Genomic DNA, 10858 nt, shown 5'->3' on the forward strand with positions numbered 1-10858 from the left:
CATTTTGAGGACTATCGGACACTAGGTCCAAGTTAACATTGACACCCAGACCTACACCTTCCTCCTGCTTCCTGTAAGAGTGGGGGCACGGAGGAGCCGGGTAATAACTGTGGCCTGATCAAAGTCTGCTTCTAGCCGTCCACTGGGTCTGTGGACCCAACTGTGGTCATTTCCCTGTTCTCTAATGTATAATCAGGATTGGTGTGACCAGCAGTTGATGTAAACACCACAGTGGGTCCTTGGCCTGTGGGGCAAAAGCTAACATCACAGAAAGACTAAGTGGAAGTCTATGATTATCCCCTTTTTGGCCAAACAGGGGCTGGAAGTCCCTTTCGTATCTTTATGTAGTTCTCTAGTCTGACTCCCGTAGAAACTGGATATATTCTGGAGCATGACTATGGACTCCCACAGTCTCAACCAAGCGGGAGTCCCAGTCCCCGCTGCCATGTCAAATGTAGCATCTCAGGCACACAGTGTGCTCCCCCTGACTTGACAAATGTATTCTTTTCCGTCCTAACCAAAAACAGTTCACGCTCACATGGAACAGATTACATTCATTTCATTTTCAGGTTTGCCCCTCGGCTATTTTGCTCTACTACCTTCTGTCATAATCTAGTCTAAGGAGAACTGAAACATCTGGTCATCCCACAGAACATCACATCGATCCATTACGTGAATGACATCATGCTGACTAGTCCATATGAGCAAGAGGTGGTGAGGACACAGGAGGCCTTGGTTAGTCACATGTGCTCCAGAGGATGGAAGACAGACCCAAGGGAGATCCAGTAATAGATTTACTCATGCTAATAGTCAACATAATAGTTGATTGATTAGATGGAGCCCCTGTTTGTTTCAGAAACAAAGTGAAAGTTCCACTATTATTTATTGCTGCTTGGATAGCCCTACCTGATTAAATAAGACATGATGTCCGAATAATAACAAAAATAACTAAAATTTTATTGCACACTCAGTATACTCCAGGCACTGCTTCCAGTGCTTCTTGGGTTTTCACTTAATTCACATAATAGCCCTTTGGTTGTTGGTACCATTTGGGGTGTACCATTATCATGCCCATTCTACAGATACGGAAACAGTCACTGAAATGTTAAAAATTTTACCAAGGTAGATAAAAGTAGTAACTATTGAAAAGCAAGAATGTGATTATCACAATTTGTAGATTGCCTTCCTGAAAAGCCCTGAGAATTCACTGGAAACCATTAGAGAAGTACTATTAATAACAAAGCATCCCCTCTCCGGCCTGCTCTGCTCCCTCTTCTCTGGGACACCGCAAGAGTCATCTGGCAAGGCAGATGTTTAATTTTGTCCTGGCAAGAGGGTATGGTGTCTGTTTTCCCCATTTACTCATCTTAATCTTTAATTGCCACCTGTCCTCCCCAAGTACTTGGGCTCATTTTTACTTTGCTCCCACTTACAATCAAGGGTTGAGCCCTGAAGACATCTGGAGTCTTAAAACCCAGTAATGATAAGCAGAAACAAACACAAAGCAAGAAAATCCTTTAGAAATCTCTGACCATAGTGAATGTGCATCTGTAAGACCCTGAAAGCTCCAGTCGTGAGGCTTACTAGCAGTGGAGGGGGGGAGGCAGGGCTGGCAGAAGCGAGTCCTTCTTTAAGACCCACACTCGGATTCCAGTATTGACTGGGGCTGTCCATGGGTTGGCCCTGGGTCACAGTGCCAGCATCTGTGAGTTCTCTCAGGACCAGGGCCCCACAGCCTGCCTGGGAAGGATGCCTGCTGGGGCAGCCTAGAAAGGGCTTGAGGCCAGCTGGATCATCACCAGGACTCTGTATGCCTATGGAGGCAGTTGCAGCAGATAAGGAGAAGAAGGAATAAAGGAAAGAGCAGAGTAACTAAAGCTGGCCCTATAAAGATAAAAAAAATCACTATCCAAAGGACATGAGGCCTTGTCCGGTAAAATGACCCCCAACCATTCAGGGAACAGCATGGCACAGTGGGAGAAATATTGCACCAAGTTCCAAAGGCTGTCACTCACGTCCTCCCACAGCCACTACCAGCCAAGGTTCCTCTGGTGAAGCACTTTATCTTCTAGGTCTGCTCAGGATCTCAGGCCGTCGCTGCTAGAAGGGATGTGAGGGCTCTATTTCCACACCTTCGTTTCAATACACGAACTCCTTCAAGTTCCCAGGCTTCTTGGGGACATGAGGCCCCAGCAGCAGTCTGAGGTTTCAGGCCCTGCGCTCTCTGATTCTCTGCTATAGGGTTTACCCTGTCTACTCTGCGGAGAACACCCTCTAAACCACAGATCCAGAGAGAAGCAACTCCTCCCCTGCATCCAACAGTGGGCATTTGAGAAAAGCATGTGAGGTCTGTAAAAGGAGCATGGCCACTCCTTTCCTGTCTCCCACAGTGGTCATGAGTATGAAAGAAGAAGATATGAAAGTGCCTTGTGAACCTCAAAGTGTGCACACAGGTAGGAGGCTTGTTATCATCACCCTATTTCTTAAGACCACCTCCATTCCTCCCCTCTTGAGCTGAGCCCTCAGCCAGTAGGCATAATGGTGCCTTCCTCAGTGGTCCTTGTGAGGATTATGGGAGATACTGGGTGGTGAGCATGTGTAAGGATTTACCCGAACGTAACAACTGGGAGAACCTGGTGGTTCCGTTTGCAGAGGCTATTTGTGCAATGAGTGACCAATCTTTAGGGGTTCTGGAGGAGTACTGGGCCTCTCTGCAGGAAGCTGCATTCATCAGGCCGGTCCAGATGTTTAAAAGAGCCGTCACTGCTCAGCTGCATGACTGGACTGAAAGCTCTGAGAACAATTATCATGTTAAGGCTCTCTTAGAAATACTGAAAAAGCTGTATAGGGAAAAAAAAATTAAAAAAAATAAAAATAAAAATAAAAAAGCTGTATAGGGTAAACCAGGCTAAGTGTCAACTGCCTGAAAATACTTTCAAAGTAAACGAGCTTACGCACTGGCTTGATTTTTATGGGGATGCATATAGAAGATCCTCTTGGAAAGTTTAACTCCGTAAGTATGGACACTTCAGTTGGCACTCAGTATCCTGTCATATTCAGTCATTTTACATTTATCTTTAATATTCTGTCAAAAATCAAACTACTGTATGCAGATTCACTTTTAAAAATACAGGAGAAGAAATTTAGAGCTTGCATGCGGTTGGCTGGAATTATGGAACAAGGAGGGTCCGAATTAGCTTTGCTGCCCACTTTTAATCTAACAGTCAGAAGGAGTCACTTGATTGAGGATGTTTTGAATCACCTAAATCAATTTGAGAATGAAGATCTAAGGAGGGAGTTAATGGTATCATTTAGTGAAGAAATTGGACATGACTCTGGAGGAGTCAAGGTAGAGTTTTTCCACTGTGTGTTTGAGGAGATGACCCGGCCAGAATATGGGATGTTCACATACCCTGAGGATGCTTCCTACATGTGGTTTCCCGTCACACCTAAATTTGAGAAGAGATACTTCTTCTTTGGTGTTCTGTGTGGATTTTCCTTAATCAATTTCAATGTTGCCAACATCCCTTTCCCACTTGCCCTGTTTAAGAAACTTTTGGACCGGACTCCATCACTGGAAGACTTAAAAGAACTTAGTCCTGTTTTGGGAAAGAGTTTGCAGACACTTCTGGATGATGAAGGTGATGACTTTGGAGAAGTATTTTTAATCTATTTTAATGTGCACTGGGACAAAAATGATGTAGACTTAATCCCTAATGGAAGTGGCATCATTGTTGACCAGACCAACAAGAGAGACTATGTTTCTAAGTATGTGAATTACATCTTCAACATCTCTGTGAAGGCAGTTTATGAGGAATTTCAAAGAGGATTTTACAAAGTGTGTGACAAGGATAGTATTGAATTTTTCCATCCCGAAGAACTAAAGGATGTGGTTATTGGAAATACAGATTATGACTGGGAAACATTTGAAAAGAATGCACATTATGAAGAAGGATATGGTAATTAACATCTCACCATAGTGATGTTTTGGAAGGCTTTACACAAGTTGACTTTGGAGGAAAAGAAAAAGTTCCTTGTGTTTCTTACAGGAACTGACAGAATTCAAGTTAAAGGCTTAAAGAACATGAAAATAACATTCTGCTGTCCTGAAAATGTGAATGAAAAAGATCCCATAAGAGCACAGACCTGTATTAGTGTCCTCTACCTTCCTAAATATCCTACGATGGAAAGAGTGGAAGAAGCCCTTCAGGTAGCCATCAACAACAGCAGAGGCTTTGGCTGATCCTGCCTCACACACATCCTTTACCTCTTTTCGGGAATCTTTTCAAAAATAAAAGTAAGAACGCAAAGATTAGTGTAAAAAAAAGAAAAGACATTATGGTAATGATTGTTAATTTGTTGTCTAACCATTTTGTTATACATACATCAAATCATTAGGTTGCACACCTGAAACCAGTAGGTTATCAATTATATCACAAACTAGATGAGAAAGACTGCACTGTTTATCAGAAGGTAACAGTAGGGGGGATCCCTGGGTGGCTCAGTGGTTTAGCGCCTGCCTTTGGCCCAGGGCACGATCCTGGGGTCCTGGGATCAAGTTCCATGTCGGGCTCCCGGCATGGAGCCTGCTTCTCCCTCCTCTTGTGTCTCTGCCTCTCTCTCTCTCTCTCTCTATGTCTTAGGCTCTGGAGCCCCAGCTGAGGGGGGCCAATAAATATTAGGCAAGACCAGGACCAGTAATAGCATCCCAAGGGCTCAGGTCTCCGTTGCCCCCTGCCCACCAACATTCCTTCTCTTTTTTTTTTTTTTTTTTAATTTATTTATTTATTTATTTATGATAGTCACACAGAGAGAGAGAGAGAGAGAGGCAGAGACACAAGCAGAGGGAGAAGCAGGCTCCATGCACCGGGAGCCTGACGTGGGATTCGATCCTGGGTCTCCAGGATCGTGCCCTGAGCCAAAGACAGGCGCCAAACCGCTGCGCCACCCAGGGATCCCCCAACATTCCTTCTCATTCCTCCACTTGCCCAAAGGCATTTTCAGTTAGACCCACTGCGTCCTGGAAATCCTTGTCTCACTACCACTTTTCCTTCCCTCTCCTTAACATCTTTCTATATCCACACATGTGTTCCCAACTTAGGAGGTGCCACATGCTTTGCTTTGGGATTATGTGAACTTAAGGGAGGGGCCCTTAAGAAGGAATCAGGGTCACTCACCCATTTGTCAGGTCCCTGGGGAGTGTTTCAACAGGTCAAGCCATGACTGTACCCTCCACATCTTCCCATCCCTTCCAAAACCATATCAGTACATTTCACACTCAGCCTATGACTGGAAGAATCTAGAGGTTGTGAACCATGCTTATCAGGGAAACAAAGGCAGAGTGAGGCAGTAAATAGTGAGAGAGAGGGAATGAATAAACACAAACAAGATGGAAGATTCTTTCCTTAACTGTGAAATGCCACTGCTTCCTGGGCCCCATGGGCCCCTTCTAACTAGGAGTGGGGAACAAAGGAAACCCTCACCCTGTGCCTTGATAAGCAGGGGCAGGAGGTAGCAAAGGCACAGTCTAGGAACCCCATGAAGTAGGAATGCCAACCCAGAAGCAGAAGCAGTTGACCTTATAAAGAAGCTGGCTGGGCTTGGAGCTCTCCGGGTTCTGACCAGGAAGCCCCCATCCATTTTCAGGTTTTGGGGGTGGTGGCAGGAGCCAGGAGAGGAAGGCAGCCATAAAGGGCTGAGCCAAGACAGGGGGGAACAGGTATACAGGGAGGGCATAGTCTCTGACAGTTAGCTCAGAGGGTGGGGAGCAAGGCCGAAGGCTGACTATGGGAAGCTCCCACTCCAGCTGCCTCCCTGTGTGCTGCTGGCGTATCTTTTAAGTTCCCAGCAATGCCTCCTGCTGGGACAAATTCAGCAGATTAACACCTGAATTATGACACCTGAAGATGACTCACTTCATAGGAGACCAGAGAGTTGGGCAACCACTAAGTTCATGGATATGGGGAGCAGAGATGGAGGGCAGGGAAGCTTTTCTCCACAATCTGTCTTCACCTTAGAGCCAGTCTCTGAGGAGCCTGTGCCAGCCTGAAGATACGTAATGTCCCATATCATTCCCTTGGTTTTGGATCATCCATACATGGCTTTGTCCTGTGTTCTCTTTGCCTAGCTCTCTTGCAGACTCCATTTCTGCTGGGCACCCTCCAAACAAAGCTGAGCATTTGCACTTTCTTGGCTGGGGGTCCACAGGCCCTGAACTCTGCTTCCTACAAGAAGATGATGGCCAGCTGTCCCCAGGCGGCCTCCTGTTCCTTGTTGACAGGAAACCAGGGGACGAAAAGGACTACAGCTGCCTCCAGTGACAAAGCTGGATGTAGCCCCAGGCCATAATCAAAAGTTCTGCCATGGGAAAGAACTTGAGCTCAAAGTCTGCCTTGAAGATCCAAGAAGCCACCTCATAAATATTCTGTCAGCATGAGAGATTTCTGGCACCGTCGTTCCAGAGAGGGACAGTTATTTATGCTCAGTATCCTTAAGAGATGGAGGTACATGCTAGATCGAACAGGTGTGAGTTTGCGTCTGTAGCCCAGCTTCTCTGTAAGCCTGTCAGGTGGCAGGTGTAACCTTTGATTCTGCTCTCAAAGGCCATATATGAGGGTTCTCTCCTTCAGCCTGTTCATCCTTTACACCCCCCTTGTCAGTCCTCCAATGTGTTCCTGACCTTGAGACCTAGCATGTGACCAGTGCCTTGAGACTACCCAGAATTTCTCTCAGTCATTTCTCATTGGTCCTTCTTGTGCCAGTTGCTGGAATGTTTGAAATCTTACCAATAACGATGTGTTCCAGTAGAATCAAGCAGAGGGTCACCAGGAACACTCCATTGGGGTGGGAACACCCTTGCCAGAGATAAGCTCAGTGATTTGTCGTTTATATCCTGGGATAAATTCGACTTCTCTCTACAAAACAATGCCTGAGTTTTCCGAGGAAAGCCAGGGCCACAAATATATTTGGTCTAGATGTTATAGACACATGAAGGCTCTGCTGCTATTGGTAGAAGTTATGGGCTGATAAGTCAAGTTAGACTCAAATCCCACCTGACAGACCTAGCCTCAGTTTCTACCTAAAAATGCTCTCTATTCTAACTCTTAGGGAAGTCATTAGGACTTAGTAGAAATGCTCTGAGAATACACACACACACACACACACACACACTGCTTTAATGATCTTTTATTGCATGTTGACCATATATCAGGTCCTCAGATACGGCTGGCAATTCTCTGATAACCAATATTTGATCTTTCCACTCAAGGTGCCATGAGTCTAGTTGGACAAATGATCAGCGTCTCTGTACTAAGTGATTCGGTAATAGATTATGCTTAGGAGTCTAGGAGAGCCCAGAAGGGCCCCCTAATCAGTCCTGGATGCAGGCTGTAGGACAAAGGAGCTGATCTCTGATCTGGAAGATCGAGAAGCATAGACAAGGCAGAGGGGGCAGGAAGAGGGGAAGGTATCCCCTACACAAAGAATGGTGTGAGCAAAAGTACGGCGGTGGAATATTGAGATATATGCTGGTGAGTAGGACTAATTAAGGATATTTAAAGCTTGGATCGGGATCCCTGGGTGGCGCAGCGGTTTAGCGCCTGCCTTTGGCCCAGGGCGCGATCCTGGAGACCCAGGGTCGAATCCCACGTCAGGCTCCCTGCATGGAGCCTGCTTCTCCCTCTGCCTATGTCTCTGCCTCTCTCTCTCTCTCTGTCTCTCTCTGTGACTATCATAAATAAATAAAATTTAAAAAAATATTTAAAGCTTGGATTATGAAGAATGGGGTGTCAGGAGAAAGGGTCAAGAAATACACAAGAGCTAAACCATGGAGGAGGGACTTTGTACTGTGCTCAGGAGCTTGGAGTTCATGTTTCAAGCAACTCACCCCAGAAGGGTTTTAAACAGGTAAATATTACAGCCAATTAAATCATGGATCCCTCTGGAAGGAGTGTAGCAGGTAGATCAGAAGAGGAAGAAGAATTCAGAGTGCTCTGCAAGTTGATGGGGATGGAGTGTCACATGTTTGGCCCCTTTGACTCATGGTTTAACCAGGATGCTGACTAAGAGCTGTCACTGCTTCAAAGGAGTTATGGCTGCTTGGCCCCACACCAGGCTGCCCCCCCCCCGCCCCCCACCCAAGTGACTTCTGTCAACATCTGTAGAGTTTTATTTCAGGAGCTTTTTCAATGCCTAGATATCCTAGGCACAGAGGAACACCCTGGAGGGAAGTCACTAGTGGGCTGCCACAGGTGTCTCACAGGTGTCTCTATGCCATCCTGGGCATCATGTTTGTCAATACATGAGATGAGACACCAGACCTTCAAGTGACACAAAGCTGAGTACAATATATAATATATTTTGTGATAGAATAAAGGCTCTAAAAATATTCTAATGGGCTGGAACAATGGTTAAAAACAATTAGATCAATTTAACCAGATAAATAGTAATGTCCCGCTTTGAGATTTCTTCAAAATTAATTGTGTAAGTATAAGATTTGGTATATCTGAATTGATGGAAGAAATATTCATTTGTTCATCAGATGCTGAGAACTTATATGTCAAACCCACAATTCTCTTCTTCTTCTATCACTGTGTACATTTTAAAAATCAGGCCTGTTTCGCTTATCTTTGTATCCCAGAGCCCAGGGCAGAGTACAGAGAAAGATAAAGACTTCTCAAATGCCTACTTGTGCCAGACATTTTCCATCCAGAACCTTTTCATTCTCACAACAACCCTACTGTTATTATTTTACAGACGGCAAAGCTAAGGTTCAGAGATGTTACCTGAATTGCCTGTGGTTTCATTCCCAGTGGATTTCAAAGTCGACGTTCTTTGAACCCAGATCCAACTGATTCCAAGACAGATTCTCTTTGCACTACACCACATTGACCACATTTACATCAGATCCCAATACTGTGTGATGGTGTTGAGCTGTAGCCAGGACTAAACAAGATTGAGCCTCTCCCCAAGACCTGGCAGTTTGGTAGGTTAAATGAGCAAGATGTGGAGGTGGGGGAGGGACGGTGAGGGAGACTGTTAAACTTGACCAAAGTCTGTGTGAACCTCCAGTCAGATGTAGCTGTTCAGAAGGTTTATGGGACCTGGAACATAGGCTGTGACAGCCCAGCTGTGCTCTGGGCTGCTCAGATTCCATCCAGACCTTGGTCCAGTTCCAGCCAAGACTATTTTGGAAGGAGCAATTACCATCTAGAAATTATTCAGAAGAAGACACTCAGCATAGTAAGGATCTGGAGAGCCTGTCATGAAGAATTATTGTCTTCAACTATTTGAAGATGCGATTGTACAGTTTTCCTGTTACGAATGTAGATAACTATTGATGTTTATATCGTGTGATTTCTGAATGTTAGAGGGTTATGGAGCAGAAAACTAACAGCTACTGGTGTATTACTGCCACAGGCCTGGCACTTACATACATCTAATCTTGCTCAGTTAATAGCCTTGCCCAGTCTCCTATTTTACAGATAAGGAAGAGCTTAAGAAATTGGCCCAGTGTCACAGTCTGTAAATAGAAGATCCAAGACTTGCATCAAAGTTCGTGTGTTGTTCTCATACAGTGTGCCCTAGTCTTTTCCTACACCTTTCCTATGAGCGTGTTTTGGTCATCCAAGACACCTCTAACAGATGGGCCTCCTGAAGACCATTTCCTTACATGAAGAAGGGCCACAAATTCTGGAAGAATCCCTCTACTCATTGTGCTGACGGCCAAATCCTGCCAACCAACTACAACTGTCAGTCCAGAATCCAGAACTGAGTTGGGGGCCCTCAGTCACTTTGGTGAAGGCACACGAACATATGTGTGTCCCACCCCTTACCAAGACCCTTACCAAGCGGTGTCCCACCCTTTACCAAGACTTTCGAGGCCCTTTGATAATCTATTCCCTGCTCACCTCTGCATTCTCTCCTCTCAATATCCAACCCTCTCTTCCTCCTCCTCCCTCCACACTCTCCATCACACCACTTGCTGGCTTTCCCATGCAGGCTATGCTACAAGCTGTTTCTTCTGCCTAAAAGACGTTTAGTTGGTCAGCTTGATGCCTACCCATTCTTCTTATCTGAATGTGTGCATCATCACCTTGGCGTGACCCTATGCTGACTGGATTTACTGTCTTTTCCATGTGCCTATACCGACCTCATGCCTTTCTCTACCCTAGCACTTTCCTCACTGCTGAGCTATTCCGTAAGCCTTTGGAGGTGGGGACAGTGCCACGCTCTTTTGCATCTCTAGAGCATGGCCCTGTGCTTATTATTTCACGGGAGCTCTCAGAGGGCCCCATGGAGAGTGGGCTTTGCCCTAGCAGAAAGCTACTCATCAAGGCATATTCAGTCTCTGCCCCTTTCTCTTCATAACCCTCCTATTCCCTCACGGGTCCCTGGGACCACCCAGAATACAACCCTTTGTACCGTTCTCCAATCTCTTTTCCCAAACTTCCACGCAGACAGCCATCCTCATTGTTGCCAGGCTGGTGACTTTAAGAATCTCTAAATATGTAAGGCACATTTTTGTTGTCATTAAGCTTGAAAGAAATAAGAAATTAATTAGCATTAGCATGTTGAATAACTTTGGTGTCAGTGGTTAATATGGCTAATTGACATTTAATAAGTCTCACTATCTAATTTACTATGAATTACATTAAATGTTAATTAATTGCTTTGTTATTCTATGCACAATTATTGTATGTTAAAATGCGTTTAATAGCTTATTATTTGGGAGATTGTCCTGATAGTAAGCAAGTTACCTGTTATTTTTGGTTTCAACAGATTCAACACACTCTTAAAATCATTCTCTTAAACATGATCAATTGATGAATTAATTAATATGTTTTAAAAATCATTGAAA

General features: G+C 44.9%; 1 pseudogene; it reads left to right on the top strand.

The window, feature by feature from the left end:
• The first annotated feature begins 2362 nt into the window (after positions 1-2362).
• Positions 2363-4310, top strand: LOC144281392 (E3 ISG15--protein ligase HERC5 pseudogene; annotated as a pseudogene).
• The last annotated feature ends 6548 nt before the right edge of the window (positions 4311-10858 follow it).

This window comes from Canis aureus, chromosome 12 (genome assembly GCF_053574225.1).
Source record: "Canis aureus isolate CA01 chromosome 12, VMU_Caureus_v.1.0, whole genome shotgun sequence".
Classification (NCBI taxonomy): Eukaryota; Metazoa; Chordata; class Mammalia; order Carnivora; family Canidae; genus Canis; species Canis aureus.